Here is a 22,054-nt window from a genome sequence, read left to right on the forward strand (position 1 = left end):
AGTTATTGATTTACTTATTTGAGAGAGAGAAAGAGCTCCCACTCACTTCTGTGCCCAAATGGCTGCAACAGCTGGAGCTGGTCTAGGCCAAAGCTGGGAGCTGAGCACTCCTCCCAAGACTCCCAGATGGGTGGCAGGAATCCAGTTACTTAAGCCATCACTGCTGTCTCCCAGGCTCTGCATTGGCATGAAGCTGAAGTCAAAAACTAGAGCTGACAATTGAACCCAGGCATTCTAATGTGGGATGTGGGTCTTAATCATTAAACTAAATGAGTTACATATATACATATACATATACATATACATATACATATACATATATAAGGATATAAATAACTGTATACTTATGAGTCATTCTCTGGGCTATTTTTTCTGTTCCTTTGGTTAATTGGTCTATTCTTATGCCAACTCCCGCCTACCTCGGTTATTGCAACTTCGTAGTTAGTCTTGTTATCTGATAACATAAGTACTTTGGATTTGTTCTTCTTCTTCAAGCTTATCTTAACAATTCATAATCCTTTTTCCATTTCCATGCTTATTTTAAACTCAGTTTGTTGTTTATCACACACAGGAAGTCCCCCGTGTTTGACTGAGGCTGCATTGAACCGATGCATCGATTCGGAAAGGATTGACATCTTTACCATGCCGAGTTGTCGATACCCGCACGTGCTGCAGCCTCCTGCCTCCACATAGGCCTTCAGATTCTCTGCACACTGCTTTACGGATTTCAGTGTGGAAGCCTGCACATCCCTTATTAGATTTATTTTATTCAGTAATCATAACCTCAACCGATTGTCTCATTAGGAATTCCCAAATGGCAATTTTCTAATTCTACAATTCATTATGCATTTATGGGCTAGAACTTTCCAATAAACCAAAACTCTCCTCCATCCTTTAAGGCCACTTCGTTTTCCTGATAACACAGTTCATATCAGCAAGGCAGGCTAAGTGCTTGTTTCCCTTTAATGACTAGTTTCTAGACAATTCGTTGGTACCCCAGCAACCTCCAAAAGCATATAATTCGTTTCATTTTATTTATCTTTCCCCTTTCATTGTCCTAATGAATTCATGCTTTTACATCTATCCAGTATGTTTTTATAAATTGTTGGTATGCTACCAGACTTCCAGTTTGTCCCAACTTGACACAGGATGTCCCTGCAAGCTAGCTCCTGTATCCTTTGGACAAACTCCTGTCTATTAGATTTCCTCAAGTCAGAGCAGGAGAAAGGAGCCTTGTGTGTAGGCAGAGTCCCCGGAAGGGGGCTCCTGAAAGCAGGAATAAGTGACACGGGACCATCACCAGCAAGGAGGGAGGCACAAGTTGGCCACCAGGACTTTTCTTCTGAGTGGCACTGAGTGGGGAGCTTTGTAAAATGTTTTGGAATTATCTGCTTAAGGGCATAAGTGGGCGAGTGTGCCGGCCTGCGGCACAATGAACTGGGTCTTCCTGAAACAGAGAGTGGGAATGCGGGGACAAGGACGCAAAGAATGGAGCCAAGACAAGTCCTGATCAAGGCTCGTTTATTGAATAAATCCAGTAGTATTTAAACATGACCAGTTGTTTACAAGAAGGAGCACAAAAGATTTACATATCAAAACGGCTCTTAAGGTTACAATAAAAACACTTAGGTGATAAATGAAGGTTACAGGTGTGACTGATTATCTGTATCATCTCTTGTGAAAGGTTTAGGTTCTTCCTGCCTCTTCCAGGAATCTCCCCTAGCCTAATTGTCTGTGCCGGAAAGTCTCCATTCATATGTTTAAGTGTAAACAAAGGGAGTGACTACCTGTGGCTGCCCACAGGCGAGGCATCTATGCACTGGTTCCCCTAAGATTCCCAGTAGCACACTCGTGACCTCTGAGCAGGTTCCACTCAAGTTTCTACTTCCTGCGAAGCCCCAGAGAAGCCCCAGAGCACACCGCAGGAGATCTGCCATCCACGCGGACCGGAAGCTCTCACTGGCTGCACCCACACAAAGCCTGTGAAAACTTGCATGAGCCGCTCAGGGTGACTGACATCGGAGGTGGGGCTGAGAGGACATGGAAGTGTTGCCCAAGAGGTGCTGTGTGTATTCGCCGTGAGCACGCAGGCCTCCCAGGGCCAGCCCATGCCGAACCTTCTGCAATAGAGTGGGAGGTACAACTTCTACAAGGATCCCATGTTTTTCGTAGAATGAACTGCAATCCCCATTGCTCAGCTCTGAGTCATGATGGAGGGAGTCTTCAAATTCCACCCAGTTTGGATTCCTTCACCTCACCCTCATCCCAGCTCCCCCTGCAGCACCCTTTCGAGAACAAGGCAACACTCCCTGCTCTGCCCCACTCCTGTCCAGGGTCATTCCTATGCAGTCACCAAGGTCACTTTCCAAACCTTCCTTTTACACTCATACATGAAAGGCACACGTGAAATTAAGACTATGTATGTGTGCTGTGTTCTCATTATTATGAAATAACTGAGCAAAAAGAAAAGAAAATATATATTATCTAGATCTGAGACATACAGAACATTCACTCAAGAGTAACAAAACAGGTTCTCTCAGGTGCACAAGGGACATTCTCTGGGGTAGACCATAAATCAAGACTCAGTGGACTTAAAAAGATAGATGTTACATAAAAGTATCTTCTCTGAGGTTGGCGCTGTGGTTCAGTATATTAATTCTCTGCCTGTAGCATTAGCATCCCATAAGGGCACCAGTTCTAGTCCCAGCTGCTCCACTTCTGATTCAGTGTTCTGCTGTGGCCTGGGAAAGCAGTAGAAGATGGCCCAACATGGGAGACTGAGAAGAAGCTCCTGGCTCTTGGTTTTGGATCGGCCCAGCTCTGGTCATCACAGCCATTTGGGGAATGAACCAGCGGATGGAATACCTTTCTGTCTGTCTCTCCTTCTCACTGTCTGTAACTCTACTTGTCAAATAAATAAATAAAATCTTAAAAAAAAAAAAAAAACTCCTACCAAAACAGAATGAAGTTAGGAATCAATAACAGAAGAACTTGAACACGCCACACATTTGTGGAAATGAAGCAGCATATTCTTCAACACCAAATGGGGCAATGAAGAAATCTCAAGAGAAATTAGGAAATACTTGGAGATGAATGAGAATGGGAACCCAGAAGATCATAAAAAGGAGTCTTGGGAGGGAAATTTTTAGCTGAAAATGCTTATTAAAAAGAAATAGAAAGCTCTCAAAAAGGAAGAAGAAAGTAAACCCAAAGAGAGCAGAAGAAAAGAAATAATAAACAGTAGAGAGAAACAAGACATAGAACAAAAATATTAGGGAAAATCAACAAAATTAAAAATTAATTATTTGAAAAGTTTAATACTGAAAAAGCTGACAAATCTGTAGGTAGATTGAGTAAGAAAGAAAGCTCCAATTACTAACACCAGAATTGAAAGTGAGGATATTAATATGGATTCTACAAGAATGAAAAGTAATGTAGACAAGTATCATGAATAATTTTGCAACAAATTGGATAACTGTGATTGTTGGAGTGTTTTGTCTCCTCCACAATTCATGTTGAAACTTAATCTCCATTAAACAGTTATTAAAGGTGTGGCTTTAAGTGAGTCATTGGGGTTCCACCTCTGTGAATGGGATGAGGTGTCCTTTGAAAGGATTTGATGATGGAGTTCGCCTGCTTTCCCCATCTACCCATTCTGCCACGTTAGGACACAAGGTTCTCCCCTCCAGGGGACACAGCAGCAAAGCATCACCTTGGAAGCAGAAGCAGAAGCAGGAGCCCCGTCACCAGATACTAAATTTTCCAGGGCCTTGGTGGTAAATTTTCCAGCTTTCAGAACTGCAAAATAGAAATTTCTATTCTTCATAAACTATCCAGTCCCAGGCATTTTTTATAGTTGCACAAGTGGACTAAGATGATAATCTAGATGAAGTAGACAACGTACCCAACTACCACCTACTAAAACTGTTTTATAAAGAAATAGAGTATCTGAATAGACTAGGAGGATTGCACCAGTAATCAAAAACCTCTCAGTGCATGGCCCAAGTGCTTGGGCCCTGCACCCCATGGGAGACCAGGAGAAGCACCTGGCTCCTGCCTTCGGATCAGCATGGTACACCGGCCGCAGCGCGCCGGCTGCAGTGGCCATTGGAGGGTGAACCAACGGCAAAGGAAAACCTTTCTCTCTGTCTCTCTCTCTCTCTCACTGTCCACTCTGTCTGTCCAAAAAAAAAAGAAAAAAACTCTCAGTAAAGAAAAGCCCTTTAACTAATGACTCCATTGGTAAGTTCTTTTTTTTTTTTTTTTAAGATTTAGTTATTTATTTGAGAGGCAGCGGTTGAAAGATCTGTCTCTCCTGTCTCTCTGTAACTCTGCCTCTGAAATAAATAAATAAATAAATAAATAAATCTTTTTTAAAAAATGGGGCTGAGGGGAGAACATTGTATCCATTCAATAGGGGAAGGACAGCTTCAGAGTACCTGGATTCTCACCTCTGCTACCCACTGATCCTTGCTAATGTGCACCCCAAGAGGCAACAGGTGGTGGCTCAAGAACTTGGGTCCCTCCCACCCATGTGGTAGCTCTGGACTGAGTTCTCAGCTCCTGGTTTCAGCCTGGCCCAGTCCTGGCGATTGGATGGCATTTGGGGAGTAAACCAGTAAATGAAAGCCATCTCCCCCCTCTCTCTTTCTGCCTTTCAATTTAAATGAAAATAAATAAAAATTTTAAAAATTCTTATAACCTCTTAGGTCTGTACAGTCGATTCCCCAAATTGTGGTCACTAGGCAAAGTGACTGGTATATTTAGATTTCTGTGTAACCCATCTTTTTAAAAAAATATTTATTTATTTATTTATTTATTTGAAAGTCAGAGTTACACAGAGAGAGGAGAGGCAGAGAGAGAGAGAGAGAGGTCTTCCATCCTCTGGTTCACTCCCCACATGGCTGTAATGGCCAGAGCTGTGCCGACCTGAAGCCAGGAGCCAGACGCTTCCTCTGGGTTTCCCACTTGGGTGCAGGGGCCCAAGCACTTGGGCCATCTTCTACTGCTTTCCCAGGCCATAGCAGAGAGCTGGATCAGACTATTGCTGATAACACCCAAGACCCCAGCCTTCCTTTGTCCTCTTGTTAGGCCACTGATACACAATGGCTCAGCACTGGCTCACATTCATGTCCACATTCCAGTTGGCAGGAGACAGAAAGGGAGGGGACAAGATAGGCAAACCCCATCCCTTTCAGGACACTCCTTGTACATTCCCTATAACAATTCCACACCCATCCCGTTGGCCTGAGCTTAGTCATATAACCTGTCCTAGCTCAAAGGCAGACTGGGAAAAATAGTAATTATTTGACTATGTTTCTAACTAGTGTTACAATGGCCAAGGGGAGATTAGACAATAAGTAACTCCATGATAGACTCTTCCCATAAAACAATCAGTTATGAGGGAATTTCAAAAAGTTCATGGAAATTTATATTATGGAAAAAAATGTGCATGAGTGTCAATTTTTTCCACCAAAATAAATGTATGGTTTTTTTCTCTTTGCAAGTAACTTTTGTTTTTATTTGCAACAGAATTGGTGGCTTTATTCTTCCATCTTTAGGGGCACTTGGCATCAGCAACCAGACAGAGAGTCTGCAGTGAAGTCAAACTCATTCTGCCCCAGCCACAGCTCCGGAAGCTCACCGGCCCAGTCCAGTCCCAGTTCCACCACCAGCGACATCAGCAGCACCTCCTCACCCACTGGGTCAGAATCAATGACAGCAGGGCTCTGGGCACCAGCAGCAGCAGGACAGAGTGACTCCGCTCCTCCTGCCTGAGCCTCACACCCCCAGTTTTGCAGGATCCCTGCCTCCCCAGGTTGGCCCGGAGTGGTGGCAGCCACCGCATGATACTGGCTATTCCGTTTCTGCAGCTGTATACTGGCTAGCAGGTGAGGGGTGGGGTGCACACTGAAGGGTGGGGGTTTAGAGGGAGGGGTAGCAGTAGGAGAGCCCATTGGAGATGGAGATTCTGAGGAACCAGTGGGAGCCCCGCTGGCCTTGAGGCCCCCTCCCCACTCCGGGCTAGTACAGGATGGCTGCTGGTGCCACCTTTCACAGCCAGTGCAGGCCTTGACATAGTTGGCATCTCCGAGCCTTGGCAGAAGTTGGATAAACCGGCCCGAGGTGGTGCTGCCAGCTGGAGTTGTTGTGAGAGAGCCTGAGAGGGTGCTGTGCCTTCCTCTGCCCTGTCCGTCTTCGCTAGGAACAGCACCTCAGCACTGGGCTGCGGGAGGGCAGCAGGGCCGACTGAACCTCCTTTCGGCAGCTCAGTGGTGCCCCTAAATGGATCTTTTAATTCATTTTCCCATGAACTTTTTTTAAAGATTATTCATTTATTCATTTATTTGAGAGAGAGAGTTACAGTGAGAGCGATAGACAGAGAAAGGTCTTCCCTCCACTGGTTTATTCCCCAGATGGCCACAATGGCCAGAGCTGCGCCGATCCAAAGCCAAGAGCCAGAAGCTTCTTCCAGGGTACAGGAGCCCAAGCACCTGGGCCATCTTCTGCTTTCCCAGGCCAGAGCAGAGAACTGGATCACAGCAGCTGGGAGAACCGGCACCCATTTGGGATGCAGCCTCCGCAGGCAGAGGATTAACTTACTGAGCCATAGCACCAGCCACTTCCATGAACTTTCTGAAGTACTTTGACATACTAGCAACATGTACAAAATAAACTATTTCCTAAAGAATTGAAAAGCCATCGTGTGTCTAGTAAATTCCACATATAATTAGATCTAATTCTAGACACTAACTTGCTCCACTGTTGTGTTAAAATAGTTTGATAATAATTATTGGCTATAATATTGTATTATTTTATGGTTTATTTCATAATTGGCCATTTGGTGACTATTTGGTTGATGATGTTTGATTTAGGTCATTTTTATAGTTTAGGTAAAAGATAAATTAGCATTTTAAAGGCTGGTTTTTCCTAGCACCTGGATATTATAATTTGAGATAATTCTCATAGCTCTAACTTTTTAGTATTAAAAAAAATCTCTAGCCGGCGCCGTGGCTCACTAGGCTAATCCTCCGCCTAGCGGCGCCGGCACACCGGGTTCTAGTCCCGGTTGGGGCGCCGGATTCTGTCCTGGTTGCCCCTCTTCCAGGCCAGCTCTCTGCTGTGGTCAGGGAGTGCAGTGGAGGATGGCCCAGGTGCTTGGGCCCTGCACCCCATGGGAGACCAGGAAAAGCACCTGGCTCCTGGCTCCTGCCACCGGATCAGCGCGGTGCGCTGGCCACAGCGCGCCGGCCGCGGCGGCCATTGGAGGGTGAACCAACGGCAAAGGAAGACCTTTCTCTCTGTCTCTCTCTCTCATTGTCCACTCTGCCTGTCAAAAAAAAAAAAAAATCTCTATCTAAAAGTCATGATGCAGTTACTAGGCGACACACTGCTTTTATGATCTTTGCCTTAGAGCAAAAACCTTACTAAAAAGAAAGCCGTAGAGGGAGCCGGAGAATCCACTTCAGAACACTGATGTGGGTAAGGGCAGGGTGAGGGCAGGTGATGAAGGAAGTTCCTGAGCACCTAATAAATTTCCCATCAGCTTGGGAAACTTCCTCAACACATGACCTCTCCCCAGCACTTGCTCAGAGCTGATTGTAGGGTGAGTCCTTCGTGCCTGTCAACCTGGGAGAGGCTGTTCTCGGTAGCCAGCTCACTCTCACAGCTTCCTCTTTGGTGATGTTAAAAGGTGCCCTCCCAGCTCCGATGCATTATCCCTCTAAGGTGCTGGGTTCCATTATCCTTTTAACAGATGGCACTGCCTGGTGGCCATTAACCCTGCCTACCAGCTCCCACTCATTCTCTTCTATGCAGGAAAGGCCTTATCCTCCTAAGTGCCTCTCTTTGACTTTATAGAAAAGATGAGTTCTTTATTTTATCAAAAGAAGCTGCACTGGGGATCTCAAGCCCTTTCACATTGCTCATGTGTGTCCTTGGCCTTAAAAAACCGAACACAATCATCTCTTCCACAAAGGTTTTCTGGATTGCCGTGCCCTCGACAATGGAACGAGCTGAAAATGGAATGAAACTTAGAAATCCAGACCTCGGGTTCTCAACTCTAACTTCCTCCCATCCTGCACAGGCTTAGTGGTGCTTATTAGTAGGGCTGAGATAGCACGTTGGCTCTTGGTCTTCTGATGTCTGTGGGGAATGGTGAGCAGCAGCTACAGATTGTATAAAGATCATAGCTACAGATCTAAAGTATTTGTAGCAGGTTGGATACTGCAAAGAAATCATGGGCTTCTCAGTAGGAAGTAGGCTCCTCCCAGGGCAGGCTCAGCTCTACTGCCAGCACCTAGAACTGTGTGCACCTGTCAGATTTGTTACCGTATGAGACATGGCAGATTGGATGAATGAATGAATGAATGAATGGACTATATAACAAAGATAGCCTCAACTTTAAACAAGAAGAACTGGATTCTTGTCCTGGACGTACCAGTAGTGCCTGCCTTTGCTGAGGAGTTGCAGGGCTGGGGACTGGGGTTTTAGCTACTTCCTTTGCTTTTTTTGAGACAGCTTTATTAAAATGTAATTAGCGTATATTGCAATTCACACATTTAAAGAGTACAGTATGGAGCCAGCAACTGCGATGCCAGCATCCCATATGGGCTCTGGTTTCTGTCCTGGCTGCTCCACTTCCAACCCAGCTCTCTGCTTATGCCGTAGGAAAGTACTGAATGATGGCCCAAGTACCTGGGCCCCTGCCACCCACGTGGGAGACCCAGAAAAAAAAATCCTGGTTCCTAGCTTCAGCCTGATCCAGCCCCAGACATTACAGTCATTTGGAGGCTAAGAGGATGGAAGACCTCTCTCTCTCTCTCTCTCTCTCCCTCTGTGACTCCACTTTTCAAATGAATCTTTAAAAAATTTTAAAGAGTACAATCCAGTGGTTCTTAGTATGTTCACAGAGTTGTGCAACCATCACCATCAATTTGGGAGCATTTTCATTACCCGAGAAGGAAGTTCCATAACCATTAGCAGTCACTCCCTGTTTCTCTTCCATCTCTATCTATCCTCCTTTTATTGTGGGTAAGGGAGTTGAAGTCACTTGTGTGTCATCATAAGTGGACACATTTGCTAGCTCTATTTGCCCCAAAGACAGGTCAGAAAGCAAACACAGGACTATTCCCAAGATTAGACCATATTGAAGATGAACAAACAAACAGAAGCCAGATAAGCGCCACTGCCGCAAACCCCCAGGCCTGAGCAAATACTTATCTACTTTCTTTCTCTGTAAATTGGCCCATTCTGGACTTCCCTCTGCCTTCTATCTACCTGCAGCGAGTATACAGCCTTTGATCAACACCCACACCCAACCACCATGCCACTCTATACTATGAGGTCAACTTGTTGAGATCCCACCGAAGTGAGACCATGTGGTATCTATCTTTCCCTGCCTGGTTTATTTCATGTAACATGAAGTCCTCCAGGTTCAGCCAAATGACAGGATTTTGGTTTTATTTACAGCTGAGTAGCATTCCATTGTGTGTATAGACCACATTTTCTTTATCCATTCATCCATCGACGGGCACCTCCGTTGTCTGTCTGTTGCTTCCATGTCTTTGCTGTTGCTCCAATAAATATGTGAGTGCAAGTATCTCCTTGACATATTGATTTCATCTCTTTTGGTTGTTTTTTTTTTAAGATTTATTAATTTATTTGAAAGACGGAGTTACAGAGAGACAGAGAGAGAGAGAGAGAGGTCTTCCATCCACTAGTCCACTCCTCAGATGGCTGCAATGGCTGATTCGAAGCCAGGAGCCAGGAGCTTCTTCCAGGTCTCCCACGTGGGTGCAGGGGCCCAAGCACTTGGGCCATCCTCCACTGCCTACCTGGGCCACAGCAGAGAGCTGGCCTGGAAGTGGAGCAGCCAGGACTAGAACCAGTGCCCATATGGGATGCTGGCACTGTGGGTGGCGGCTTTACCCTCTATGCCACAGTGCTGGTCCCCCATCTTCTTTGAATAAATGCCCAGTAGTAGGCTTGCTTGCTGGATTAGTTGGTAATCTTAGTTTTAATATTTTGAGGAAACTTCACGCTGTTTTCCATAATGGCTATGCTAATTTACATTCCTACCATCGTTCTATAAACATTCTGTTTCCTCTACATACAGATCTACTTCTGTTATCTTTTTATATATAATAGCTACTGCAACAGGTGTGAAGTGATATCTTATTGTGGTTTTGATTTGCATTTCTCTTATGGTTAGTGATATTGGGCATTTTTTCTATTTACCTGTTAGTCATTTGTATGTCTTTAAAAAAAAAAAAAAAAAAAGAACGAAAGAAAAAGAAAGGGCCAGCTCTGTGGCACAATAGATTAATCTTCCACTTACGTTGCCGGCATCCCACATGGGCACTGGTTCAAGTCCGGCTGCTCCACTTCAAATCCGGCTCTCTGCTGTGGCCCGGGAAAGCAGTAGAGATGGCCCAAGTGCTTGGGCCCCTGCACCCGCATGGGAGACTGGGAAGATGCACCTGATTCCTGGCTTTGGATTAGCACAGCTCCAGCCATTGCGGCCATCTGGGGATTGAACCAATGGAAGGAAGACCTTTCTCTCAGTCTCTCCCTCTCACTATCTGTAACTCTACCTCTCAAATAAATAAATAAAAGATTAAAAAAAAGAAAAGAAAAGTGTATTCAGATCCTTTGCCCATTTTTAAAATAGGATTTTTTTTGTTCTTGCTATTGAATTGTTCACGTTCCTTATATATTTTGGACATTGACTCCTAATCAGATGCACAATTTGCAAATATTTTCTCCTATACTGTGGGCTATCTCTTCACTCTGTTGATTCCTTAGTGGTGAGGAAGTCTCAGTTTAATGTAATCCTACTTGTTTTTTTGTTTGTTTGTTTGTTTTGCTTTAAGGGTGAAAATAAACCGCTATCTCTTACCATATACAAAAATCAACCCAAGATGGATTAAAGGCTTACATCTAAGATGCTAAGCTATGAAACTACCAGAAGAAACACAGGTGGAAAGCACATAGCATGGATCTGGGCAACGATTTTGGGGGAGTGGGGTGGATATGGCCTTCCAGGCTACCCGTCCAGTGTGTTCCGGTGGTGGCCCTAGCAGCCCAGGAGGGCCTGTGGTTGCGTCGGAGGTCACGGTTGGTTTCAGTCCACCTGGCCACCAGGGAACCGTTCTCTGCTGAAGCACACACCCTAGGATGTACCTGGGCCTGGGACGACTCAGGGGGAAAGAAGGGGGTGAGGAGCTAGGAGCGAAACGCAGGCCGAGCCAGGCAGCGGGAGCAGGCAGGGGCAGGGGAGAGATCGGGGTGAGGACGGCCTGGGCAGCTGAGGCCGGCTGAGTAGGGCGGGGCGCGGCGGGGCGGAGCGGGGCCGGCAGGGCGGCAGCGCCTGCACCTGCTCCTGGGTGACCGCACTGCTGCTTGGCTCCGGTTGCGGACGGTTGAGGACGCACACACACACACACACACACACACAGCAGGTCAGACGCCCGCGGTGAGCTCGGGGACTCGGAGCGGGTGAGATGCACGGAAGGGGGGGGGGTCCCTCTGCGGGGGGACGCCGGTGGGGGAGGGGCGCGCCAACGAGAAGGTGCGGTCAAGTGGAGAGAGGCGGAGGGGACCCGAGGGCCCTGGTTTCGCGGAAGTCCCTTGGGGTTGGCGAGCGGGCGCGTCCCACGAGTCGGAGTCCCTGGAACTCACGGGTGTCCCCGACGAGTCGGATCGAGGCGCTGTCCGGTGGGCTGCAGGGGTGAAGCCCGAGGCCTCCATCCCACCTGCCCGCGGCAACGGCTGGTCTCTGAGACGGCGGGTCCTTGTCAGCTTGCTCGCGTCCCTGTGCGCACCTGGACCCCCGCGGTCCCCTCCTGGGAGCTCCCACAGCGAACAGGCGAACCAGATTCTTTGCTGGAATCTAAGAACCCGAGGCGACTGAGAAAGTCCCTCGAAGTCGCGATGGAGCTCCTGTCACAGAGCGCTGGGTGGAGAGCGCTGTGGGAGCCGAGGGTGAGGTGGGCAGCGGGACCCGCGGTTTGCGTCCGCGCCGGCGTCTGGGTGCAGAGAAACGCGCCTGGGAGCTGGGTCTGGCCCTGGACGGAAGCCTTGCGTTGCATCCAGCGAAACCTACGCTTGATTAAATAGAAATCATTTTTTTAAATGTAGGAGGAGAGACCACCGTTCCGGGAAACCGCGGAAAGGGTCATTTCCATCACATTCCTTCTCCCGGGCCGATCCCTGGGGTCTGGCTTCTCCTCCTCGCGGGCGCGGCGTCCCACCCGCACCATACACTCCTGCGTCCCACCCGCAGGGCTGTGCCTGTCGCAAAGTGCGTGGCCTTCTTTCTACAGGGAGAGCCGCTGCAGGTTCCCTGTAGTTTTACACTCACTTTGACAGGTGGTGTGCTTTATAGTTCGTCAGAAGCACGTACTTTTCTTCCAGCCAGCTGTGTGCGCCACGCTCGCTCTGACCTAGGTTTGGTGCGGTGAGAAATTATGTGCGGGGAGAAACAGAAGGAAAACCCTTGTTTCGCCAGTGCCCCTGAGCGAGCGCCGCTTCCTGACTGCTGAGTTTCTTGGCATGGTGATGATCTGGGCACCTTCTGTTCCTGGAATTTCTGGGAAAGATATGGAATTACACCATGGTTTTATTGAATCTTGAACTCTCTGTTTTACGAGTAGGGGTGGCCAGAGACAGGTAGCAGGTAAAGCATTCTCTCTGGTTGTTCATTATTTGTTCTGCTGGAGCTAAGACTTCAGTTTTCTCCATATCAAAGAGCTGTGATATTTTATTCTGCTTCTTCCGTGGATAATGGAAACAGGACCTCTGATTACCCCTCCCCAAACCATGAGTGTCCTTGTACTCAGCCCGCTGGTGGCTGGTGGCTTCTAGGGGGGAGGCTGAGTTACTGAGTCTCACTTTGGGTACCAGTTCAGTCCACCGTAGGCCCCTGCGTTAGGGGGTCTGGCTTATGCTCATCAAGTGGCATTTTGAGGCAGGGCTTGGCAAAGGCTGGGGAGGAGGGTGTAAAAGGAAAAGACTTATTTTCTCCTCACCATCTTCAAGATAACATCAACTGCTGGGTTTTGTTATTCAAATTACAGATACTACCTCTGTTGGCATAAGCAAAGGATTGACTGATTTCCTCAATGGCACTTCCTTGTTGAAATGGGTTAGGGCAATTTGACCCTGGGCAGAGGCCACTCCCATAGTCAAAGTCCCTGCTGTTGCAAAACTTTTATTGTGGGTAAGGGAGTTGAAGTCACTTGTGTGTCATCATAAGTGGACACATTTGCTAGCTCTATTTGCCCCAAAGACAGGTCAGAAAGCAAACACAGGACTATTCCCAAGATTAGACCATATTGAAGATGAACAAACAAACAGAAGCCAGATAAGCGCCACTGCTCTTCCACCCTCCCTCCCTTAACCTTCCCTGGGACTAGAAACAAGCAGAGAGGGAATTCGAATTTAGCGGCTCTGTTTCCCTCACCTGCTCTCTTAAGCATGAAATGGTTACAAGGTGTCCTAGTCAAGAGATCCATCAGTCTCCTGTGAGTGACGCAGAATTCAACGGAATCTATCAAGGCACATGCCTGCCCTCCACGGCCCCTGCAGTCCCATTGCCAGTTCCAAGCCATCATCTAGCCTGATGGTCATCAGACCATCATCAGACTTTGCTGACCACAAAGTGATACCTTGTGATAGTAGTGTCCCTGTTTCATACAGGGGAGACCGGCGCCCAGGGCTCAGGGAGCTGGCATGGGGAGACCTCTCCCGGTGGCCTTGCAGCTCCTGCTCCCCTCATGGGGGTGATGCTGGGCAGCGGGGGGGTTCAGAGACAACTGTCCACCCGGGGAAACGGAGCCATTGCTGCAGCCTGACCCACATGCCTGGATGTTCTTGGGCGATCCTACCAGGATCTCAGTGCCAGGTTCCTTGATTTTTATTTTTATTTTTTATTTTTTTTTTTGCATATCTCCCTCAAATGTATTATTTTGGTGACTAAAATGAGAGCCTTTGTACATTTTTTTAATTATTAATTGTGTCAAGTAGTTGTTTCTATTTCTTGATGAAATAGGGGGCACCAGGATCAAATTAGCAAAATCCTTAGATAATAGGCGATTATTAGGTGTGCAGTTACAGCTTCTTGTAGTGTTAGAAGTGGTTGTAGTGCTTAGATACGTGTTTGGTCTTGCTTTTGGTAGTGCATTTTTAAATAAACTTAAAAATAAAGGGCTGGGCATTTATCACTGGCTAAGACATCCGTTACGATGCCTACCTATGTTAATGGTTAAGACATCCATTAAGATGCCTATGTTCCACATCACAGGACCAGGGTTCAATTCCCAGGCCCTCTCGACACTCCAGTTTATGCTAATGCAGAGCCTGGAGGGTGATGGCTCAAGTGATTGGGTTCCTGACACCCACATTGGGGATCCTGGCTTCTACCTGGTCCAGTCTTAGCTGTTGCAAACATTTGGGAGTGGACCAGCAAATGAAAGTCTCACGCTCTCTCTTTCTCAATCCTCACACATAAATAAACATGTTTAAATAAGATAAAAACGGAAATGAGGAAACAAACATTGTGAATCTTGTGCAGGACTGCTCAGCGCTCAGAGAGCAGGGCCAGGACTCAAACCAGAATTTTTTCCAGAACTCCATAGCTCCCTCCAACATATTTTTGTACATTTAATTTTGCATAGGGGATTGTGATGCCATTTCCTGAACATGTATTTTATACATCCTCTGTTTGAAAACTCTTAGAACCTAAAATTTAGAAACACTCTGTTTTGGCATATTTTATGCCCACCTTTGCTCATTCAGTGTGTTCACAACAAATATTTTAAGGCTTACAGGCTACCAAGTCCAATCTTGTAGTATTAAAAAAAAAAAAAAAAAAAAACAACTGGGCTTAGGAAAAATTAAGGAAGTTCCCCATGTTATCAGCAGACCTGCTTCACCGAATGACTGCTACGTTCTAGCCCCCACACTGCTCAAACATCGCTCTCCTGGCACGTGGCGCCTTGGGAATTTCCTAAACATACAAATCAAGTGACTGTTGTGAAATGTGCTATTGCTTTGAGGTCTGTGACAGCCAACAATAGTGTCCCTGAACCCTGGGCTCAAAAACAAGTGCTCCCCGACTTACAATGGGGTCATGCCCCAATAAACACATTGTACATTGAAAGTATCATCAGCCAAAAACGCATTTAATACGCCCAACCTGCCAAACATCCCCGCTTAGGAACACAGCACACAGTGCAGGGTGGGCTGTCTCCTGCTGTGACCAGGGGGCTGACTGGGAGCTATGCTCTCTGGCGCTACTCAGCATCACCAAACAGGATGGGGCCACTGAGCGTGGCCTGGGCAAAGACCCAATTTCAAAACTCCAGGTGCAGCTTCTACTGAGTGTGATTTGCTTTCACATCACTGTAAAGTTGAAGTCAAACCATCATTTGGGACCAGTGTAGCAACAGATCCATCTTTTCTAACTGTATTCTGCTTTCCTTCAGAGGAAGTGCTGTATTTGGCTGGCCTACTATGTCATTGCATCTAGGCACTCAGCGTCATGTGCTCAATACAAGGGTACCTCAAAAAGTTAATGGAAAATGGAATTAAAAGATGAGAAGCTTTTTTAATTTTTAAATTTATTTTATTAATTTGAGAGGGAGAGAGACAGAGACAAACAGATACACACACAGAGTGCTCCCATCCTCTGGTCTTCTCTCCAAATGCCTACAACAGCCAGGGATGAGCCAGACTGATTCCAGGAGCCAGGAGCTCCATCCAGGACTGCCATGTAGGTGGCAGGGACACAAGTACTACAGCCATCCATCCCTGCTGCCTCCCGGGTGTGCACTAACAGGAAACTGGAACCAGGAGAGAAGCGGGGCTCAAACCCAGAAACTCTGATATGCGATGTGAGTGCCCCAAGCAGCATATAACTTGTAGGTCAAATGCCCACCCCAGTAAGTTTATTTTAGTGAAAAAAAATTCTCAAATCCATGAGTAGTTTTTTATCATAATATGTATTTTCCATAAACTATTTTTTAAAGATTTATTTTATTTATTTGAAAGGAGGAGTTAAAGAGAGAGAGGGAGAGAAAGAGAGAGAGAGATCAATCTTCCATCCGCTGATTCACTTCCCAAATGGCCCCAAAGGTTGGAGCTGTGCTAAGCTGAAGCTAGGAGCCAGGAGTTTCCTCCAGGCCTCCCACCTGGGTGCAGGGGCCCAAGAACTTGGGCCATCTTCCACTGCTCTCCCAGGTGCATTAGCAGGTAGCTGGATCAGAAGTGGAGCAGCTGGGGCTCAAACTGGCACCCGTTTAGGGTGCCAGTGTTGCAGGTGGCAGCTTTACCCACTATGCCACAATGCCAACCCCTCCCACGAACTTGTTTCAAGACCCCTCATATATGCCCAATGAAGGTTTGAACAAGTATGTGATGACATGAGCATTCCATTCGGGTGCAGGTATCAGCAGTGCCTTAAGCAAGGAAGCAGCGTGTTTTCCTCAGACGAGTAAAGACTGGGGGTGGGGAGTCCAAGGCTGGGAAAGTAGTTCCAGAACACGGCTGTCTGGCTCTCAGTTCTCTGTGCTTCTGCAGGAGGAAGTGCGGAAGGCAGGCACCAGCTGAGTCTGTTCTGTTTCATGATAAATAATAATAATAGCTTTCGGGGGCTGGTGCTGTGGCCTAGCAGGTAAAGCCACCACCTGCAGTGACAGCATCCCACATGGGCATTGGTTCGAGTCCCGGCTGCTCCAGTTCCGATCCAGCTCTCTGCTGTGGCCTGAGAAAGCAGTAGAAGATGGCCCAAGTCCTTGAGCCCCTGCACCTGGTGGGAGACCTGGAAGAGGCTCCTGGTTCCTGGCTGTGGGTCGGCACAGCTCTGACCGTTGCAGCCAATTGGGGAGTGAACCAGTGAGTGGAAGACTCTCTCTCTCTCTCTCTTTCTCTCTCTCTCTCTCTCTCTCCCTGCCTCTCCTTCTCTCTCTGTGGAACTATGACTTTTAAGTAAATAAATAAGTCTTTAAAAACCTAATAGCTTTCCTGGATATTGCACCCGGTAGACTTCTTACATCATATTGGCCAGAACTACACGCACGTCACACGGCCATTGCCAGCTGCCAGAGGAGCCTGAGAAAACCTAATGTCACAGTTGAACACGTTGTGAATGCAACAAAAGAGGACTTTCACTCATAAGGGAGGGGGAGAAAGGGACACGTGCTTGGCAGCTCGCAGTGCCTGCCATGGCAGGTTTTGTGAGTCATGGATTTTGTTGTACCAAAAACTGTAGTGCAATGAGTCCAGGGGAATCATCTTTTGATTGTAGCATCTGGGTCCCACCTGGGGAAATGCTGACCATGGCTGGTCCTCCTTGGATTCCACGTGGATGGATTGTATCAGCCACAGATTGGAAATGTTCAGGGGAAAGAAACTGCACCCATATGGAAAATGTACAGGGTTTTCTTCCCTGAACAGTATGATGTCAGTTCACATAGCATTTACACTGTGGTAGGGATTCCATTTTAAATGAGGAAGTCCACAGGCCATGATCCAATTCTATGCCATTTTACATAAAGGACCGGTGTATCTGTGGATTTGGGTGTTGGTGGGGGAGGGGTCCTGGAACCAAGGAATGATGGCATGGGTCTAGGATGGTCTATACATCTGGACTGCAGACAGACTCCAGAGAATCCGGATGCAGTTGGCTGTAGGATGAGATTTTGAGACACAGTGGATTTGGAGAAGTTAGGGAGAGGCACTTTCATTTTCTTTGCTTAAAGAAAAAAAAAACCCAAACGTTTATTTAGTTAGTTAGTTATTTACTTGAGAAACAGAGAGATGAGGACAGAAATGGAGGGAGATTTCCTATGTGCTTGTTGACTCTAGAAATGCCTACAGTGGTTGGGCCAGAGCCAAAGACAGGAGTTAGGAACACAGTCCAGGTTTCCCATGTGGGTGACAGGTACCCAATTACTTGAGCCATCACTGCTGCCCACCCCCCTCCCTGCCCCCAAGGTCCATATTAGCAGGAAGCTGCAGCCAGCGCTGGGAATCCAACCCCAGTGTCAACTGATAGGCCAAATATCCACCCCCTACATTTTCTTTTTCAGCTTGAGTGTCCGCCTTTCTTTTGTTATTTCCCACTTTGGTCAATGTAAATCAACGCCTTATCTTAGAAGTCATTAGTTCTAGAAGGTTTCTGCTGAGTTGCCTCCTTTCTTTTAATGCTTTGGTTGGTGTATCTCTGTTAGTTCCTCGCAGGTCCCTAAACACCATGCTGGTAGGAACATTTCTTTCTTGTAGTTCTGGATAACATCTACTGATGTCTTACCTTGGAGGCTGAGTTTAGCAGGTTTACACCTCATCATTCCACTTCACACTCAATTCCCTTTCCTGATAGTTCCGTGCCCATCTGGATATGTGAGTGGCATGTTTGCACTGTTGTGACTGTGTAAATATTATGCCCGTCTCAGGCGAGGGGCTGATCCTGATCTTTACCCCGCCTTTCCTCATCAATTTTTTTTCTTTCCCTCTGGAGTGAACAGTTGCTACTGTTCACTCTATTTCCTTTTATTGCTTTTTTTTTTTTTTCAGAGTTCATCATCAATTCTTCTTCAAACTCTGACAAAATGATAAAGTTCCTCCCCGTAGAGTTAAAACATCAAGTTGTCCATCCATATGGATCATTCCTGCTCGTTCTCATTCTCTGAGGCCGGGTAGTGTCTGGGACTTGGCATACGAGGACTGCACCCCTCACTGCCGCCCTGGGAATGCACTGGATTCCTGTTTCTTGGATCCCATTCTTCTGTATTCCCTGGTTTCGCTGTCGCATAGCTTTCTGGGAAAGGGTACGTGGAAACAGACATATTGAGCCTGGAAGCCCACAGTTCCTCTAGTGCTACAAATTGCTTTCAGTTGTTCAGTGGGGAATTAAAGCCATCAACCTGAAGCATTTTGGGATAATATTCTAGAGTTCTTTAGGAAAAAAACCCTGAACACCCATGGCCCCAGTATGCTTTAATTTCATTTCCCGTTCTAAATACATGTTCATGTTCATACTGGCATGTGATTTCATGGCTTCTTTTTTTTTTTTTTAGATTTTTATTTATTTATTTGAAAGAGTTAGAGAGAGAGAGAGAGAGAGCGTGTCCATCCACTGGTTCATTCCCCAGAAGGCCACAATGGCTGGAGCTGGGCCAGACCAAAGCCAAGAGTTTCTTCCAGGTCTCCCACGTGGGTAGCAGGGACCCAAGCACTTTGACCATCTTTTCTGCTCTTTGCAGTCCATTAGCAGGGAGCTGGATTGGAAGTGGAGAAGCCTGGACATGAAATAGTGCCCAGGTGGGACGCCGGCATGCAGGCAATGGCTTTACCCCCTACAACACAATGCTGGCCCTGTCACGCACAGCATTTTCTTAAAAAGAGCTCCCCAGCGTATAAAAGATGCAGGTCCCACAAGACCCAGTTGCTTTTTGAGATCTTGCATATTTAAGATGTCACTTTGGGGGCTGGCGGTGGTGGCTCACTTGGTTAATCCTCCGCCTGTGGCGCCGGCATCCCATATGGGCGCCGGGTTCTAGTCCTGGTTGCTCCTCTTCCAGTCCAGCTCTCTGCTGGGGTCCGGGAAGGCAGTGGAGGATGGCCCAAGTACTTGGGCTCCTGCACCCGCATAGGAGACCAGAAGGAAGCACCTGGCTCCTGGCTTCGGATTGGCGCAGCACACCGGCTGTAGCAGCCATTTGGGGGGTGAACCAACGAAAGGAAGACCTTTCTCTCTGTCTCACTCTCTCTCACTGTCTAACTCTATCTGTCAAATAAAATAAAAATGTCACTTTTGGGGCAGATGTTTGGCTTTGCAATTAGGGTGCAGTTGAAGATGCTCACACCCCCACATTGGAGACCTTGGTTCAGGTCCCGGTTTTGCTCATGATCCCAGCTTCCTGCTACTGCACACCGTGGAAGGCAGCAAAGATGGCTCAAAAAGTTGGGTCCTCACCGCCCAAGGAGACCTGGACTGAGTTCCAGGTTTCTGGCTTCAGCCTAACCCAACCCCAGCTGCTGTGAGTACTTGGAAAGTGAACCAGGGGGTGGCAGCTCTGTCTCTCCGTCTCTGTATCTCTCAGATAAATTAAATAAATAAATCAGAATCCATACTTACAAACAAAACGCTGTCGCTTTTCTTCCCTCACATCTGATGGATGGTTTGCCTGGACACAGGATACTCATCGGAAATTATTTCCTCTCCGAGTTTTGAAAGCTCTGTTCGTTGTCTTCTCCTCCCTGTGCTGCCGTTGGGAAGCTGATTTTTTTTTCTCTTTCAATTCCTGATCCCTACGGGTTTAGTTTGCAGCTGTGGAGTGTGCAGGATTTTATGTTCTGTATCCCTCACATTCCGATATTTCATAATGTGGTTACTTACCACTGGGGTTTGTTTCCAGTCATTGTCTTGGGTACTTTATAGGCTTTTTCTTAAATTAAAAAAATATTATTTATTTATTTGAAAGGCAGAGTTACAGAGAGAGAAATCTTCTACCAGCTGGCTTATTCTGCAAATGGCTGCAGTGGCTGGGGCTGGGCCAGACTGAAGCCAGGAGCCTGGAACTCCTTGATTTATTCCTGAATACGTTGGTTGTTCAGGAGTAAGTTGTTTAAATTCCATGCATTTGTGCCATTTGCAAAGTTTCTCTTCTTGATGTCTAGGTTTTTGCATTGTAGTTAGAAAAGATACTGATCTACTGATGCCCTCAATTATGTTTTTAAACTCACTTAGTGTATTTTTCAGCTGAAAGATTTTAACTTGATTTTTTAAAAAAGATTTATTTTATTTATTTGAAAGACAGAGTTATAGAGAGAGGTAGAGACAGAGAGAGAGGTCTTCCATTTGCTGGTTCACTTCCCAGATAGCTGTAATGGCTGGAGCTGTGCTGATCCAAAGCCAGGAGCCAGGAGCCAGGAGCTTCTTCCGGCTCTCCCCAGATGGGTGCAGAGGCCCAAGGACTTGGGCCATTTTCTACTGCTTTCCCAGGCCATAGCAGAGAGCTGGATCAGAAGAGGAGCAGCCGGGACTAGAACCAGCACCCGTATGGGATGTCGGCACTGCCGGCCAGGGCTTTAACCTGCTGCGCCACAGCTGGCCCCTGATTTTGTTTAATTACTTCCATCTCTGTATCAAATCTGCTAGAATGTTGAATTGTTTCTCTGCATTCTCTTTCTTGGTCTTCTTTTATTTCTTGTTTTATTCTTTTCTTTCTTTTTTATATTTTAATTATTTTTTTACAGATTCAATGTGCTTTGCAGATACAATTCTAAGAACATAATAATATTCCCTTCCTTCTTCCCTCTCTCTCCCCTCTCTCCCTCTCATCCTCCTTTCTTCTTTCTTTCATTTTTTTTTGTTTTTGAGAAAACATATTTTAAATTTACATTACAGTTAAAAGGCTTAATACTTCACTGACTAAGAAGTTTAACAAATAAAAAGCAAAAAAGATCCTGGTTTAGTAAGAATATAGACAACAGCTATAAGCAATAATTGAATGGAAAAATAATCATTTCACCCATATACAGTAAATTTTAAAGTAATCACAGATCATTAAAACTATAGTAGTATAATATTCTTAACCATTGGTTTGGCAAAGGTATAAAACAAAGTTTTACAAAACTATATTTGCAGGGGCCAGCACTATGGCTTAGCAGGTAAAGTCGCCACCTGCAGTGCCAGCATCCCATATGGGCGCTGGTTCAAGAACCAGCTGCTCTTCTTCTGATCTAACTCTCTGCTATGGCCTGGGGAAACAGTAAAAGATGGTCCAAGTTCTTGGGCCCCTGTACCTGCGTGGGAGACCTGGAAGGAGCTCCTGTCTCCTGGCTTTGGATTGGTGCAGCTCTGGCCATTGCAGCCATTTGGGGAATGAAAACATCTCTCTCTCTCTCTGCTTCTCTGTAACTTTGCCTTTCAAATAAATAAATAAATATTTTTTAAAACTACATTTGCAGCAATACTGATACACACAGACATTTCTTCTTTTTTTGTTCTTTTTTTCTTTTTCGTTTGGTTTTTAAATTTTAGCTCCCA

At 46.4% G+C, this 22,054-nt stretch overlaps 1 protein-coding gene and 1 pseudogene across 3 annotated transcripts in view; one reads left to right on the top strand and one right to left on the bottom strand.

The window, feature by feature from the left end:
- Positions 1 to 5,573: 5,573 nt before the first annotated feature.
- On the bottom strand, positions 5,574 to 6,220 carry LOC127486153 (cbp/p300-interacting transactivator 1 pseudogene; annotated as a pseudogene).
- A 5,121-nt stretch (positions 6,221 to 11,341) lies between these two features.
- TMEM45B (transmembrane protein 45B) overlaps positions 11,342 to 22,054 on the top strand; it is a 47,910-nt gene continuing 37,197 nt past the window's right edge. Inside the window, exon 1 of one of the 3 annotated variants that reach the window (XM_070065549.2) lies at positions 11,342 to 11,476. The gene's annotated coding sequence lies outside the window, so the exon portion shown is untranslated. Of the gene's footprint in view, positions 11,500 to 22,054 lie in introns of all 3 variants that reach the window. The other 2 variants (XM_002708356.6, XM_070065544.2) reach the window with 2 other exon arrangements.

This window comes from Oryctolagus cuniculus, chromosome 1 (assembly GCF_051225735.1).
Source record: "Oryctolagus cuniculus isolate XC-2025 breed Fujian yellow rabbit chromosome 1, ASM5122573v1, whole genome shotgun sequence".
In the NCBI taxonomy this organism is placed as follows: domain Eukaryota; kingdom Metazoa; phylum Chordata; class Mammalia; order Lagomorpha; family Leporidae; genus Oryctolagus; species Oryctolagus cuniculus.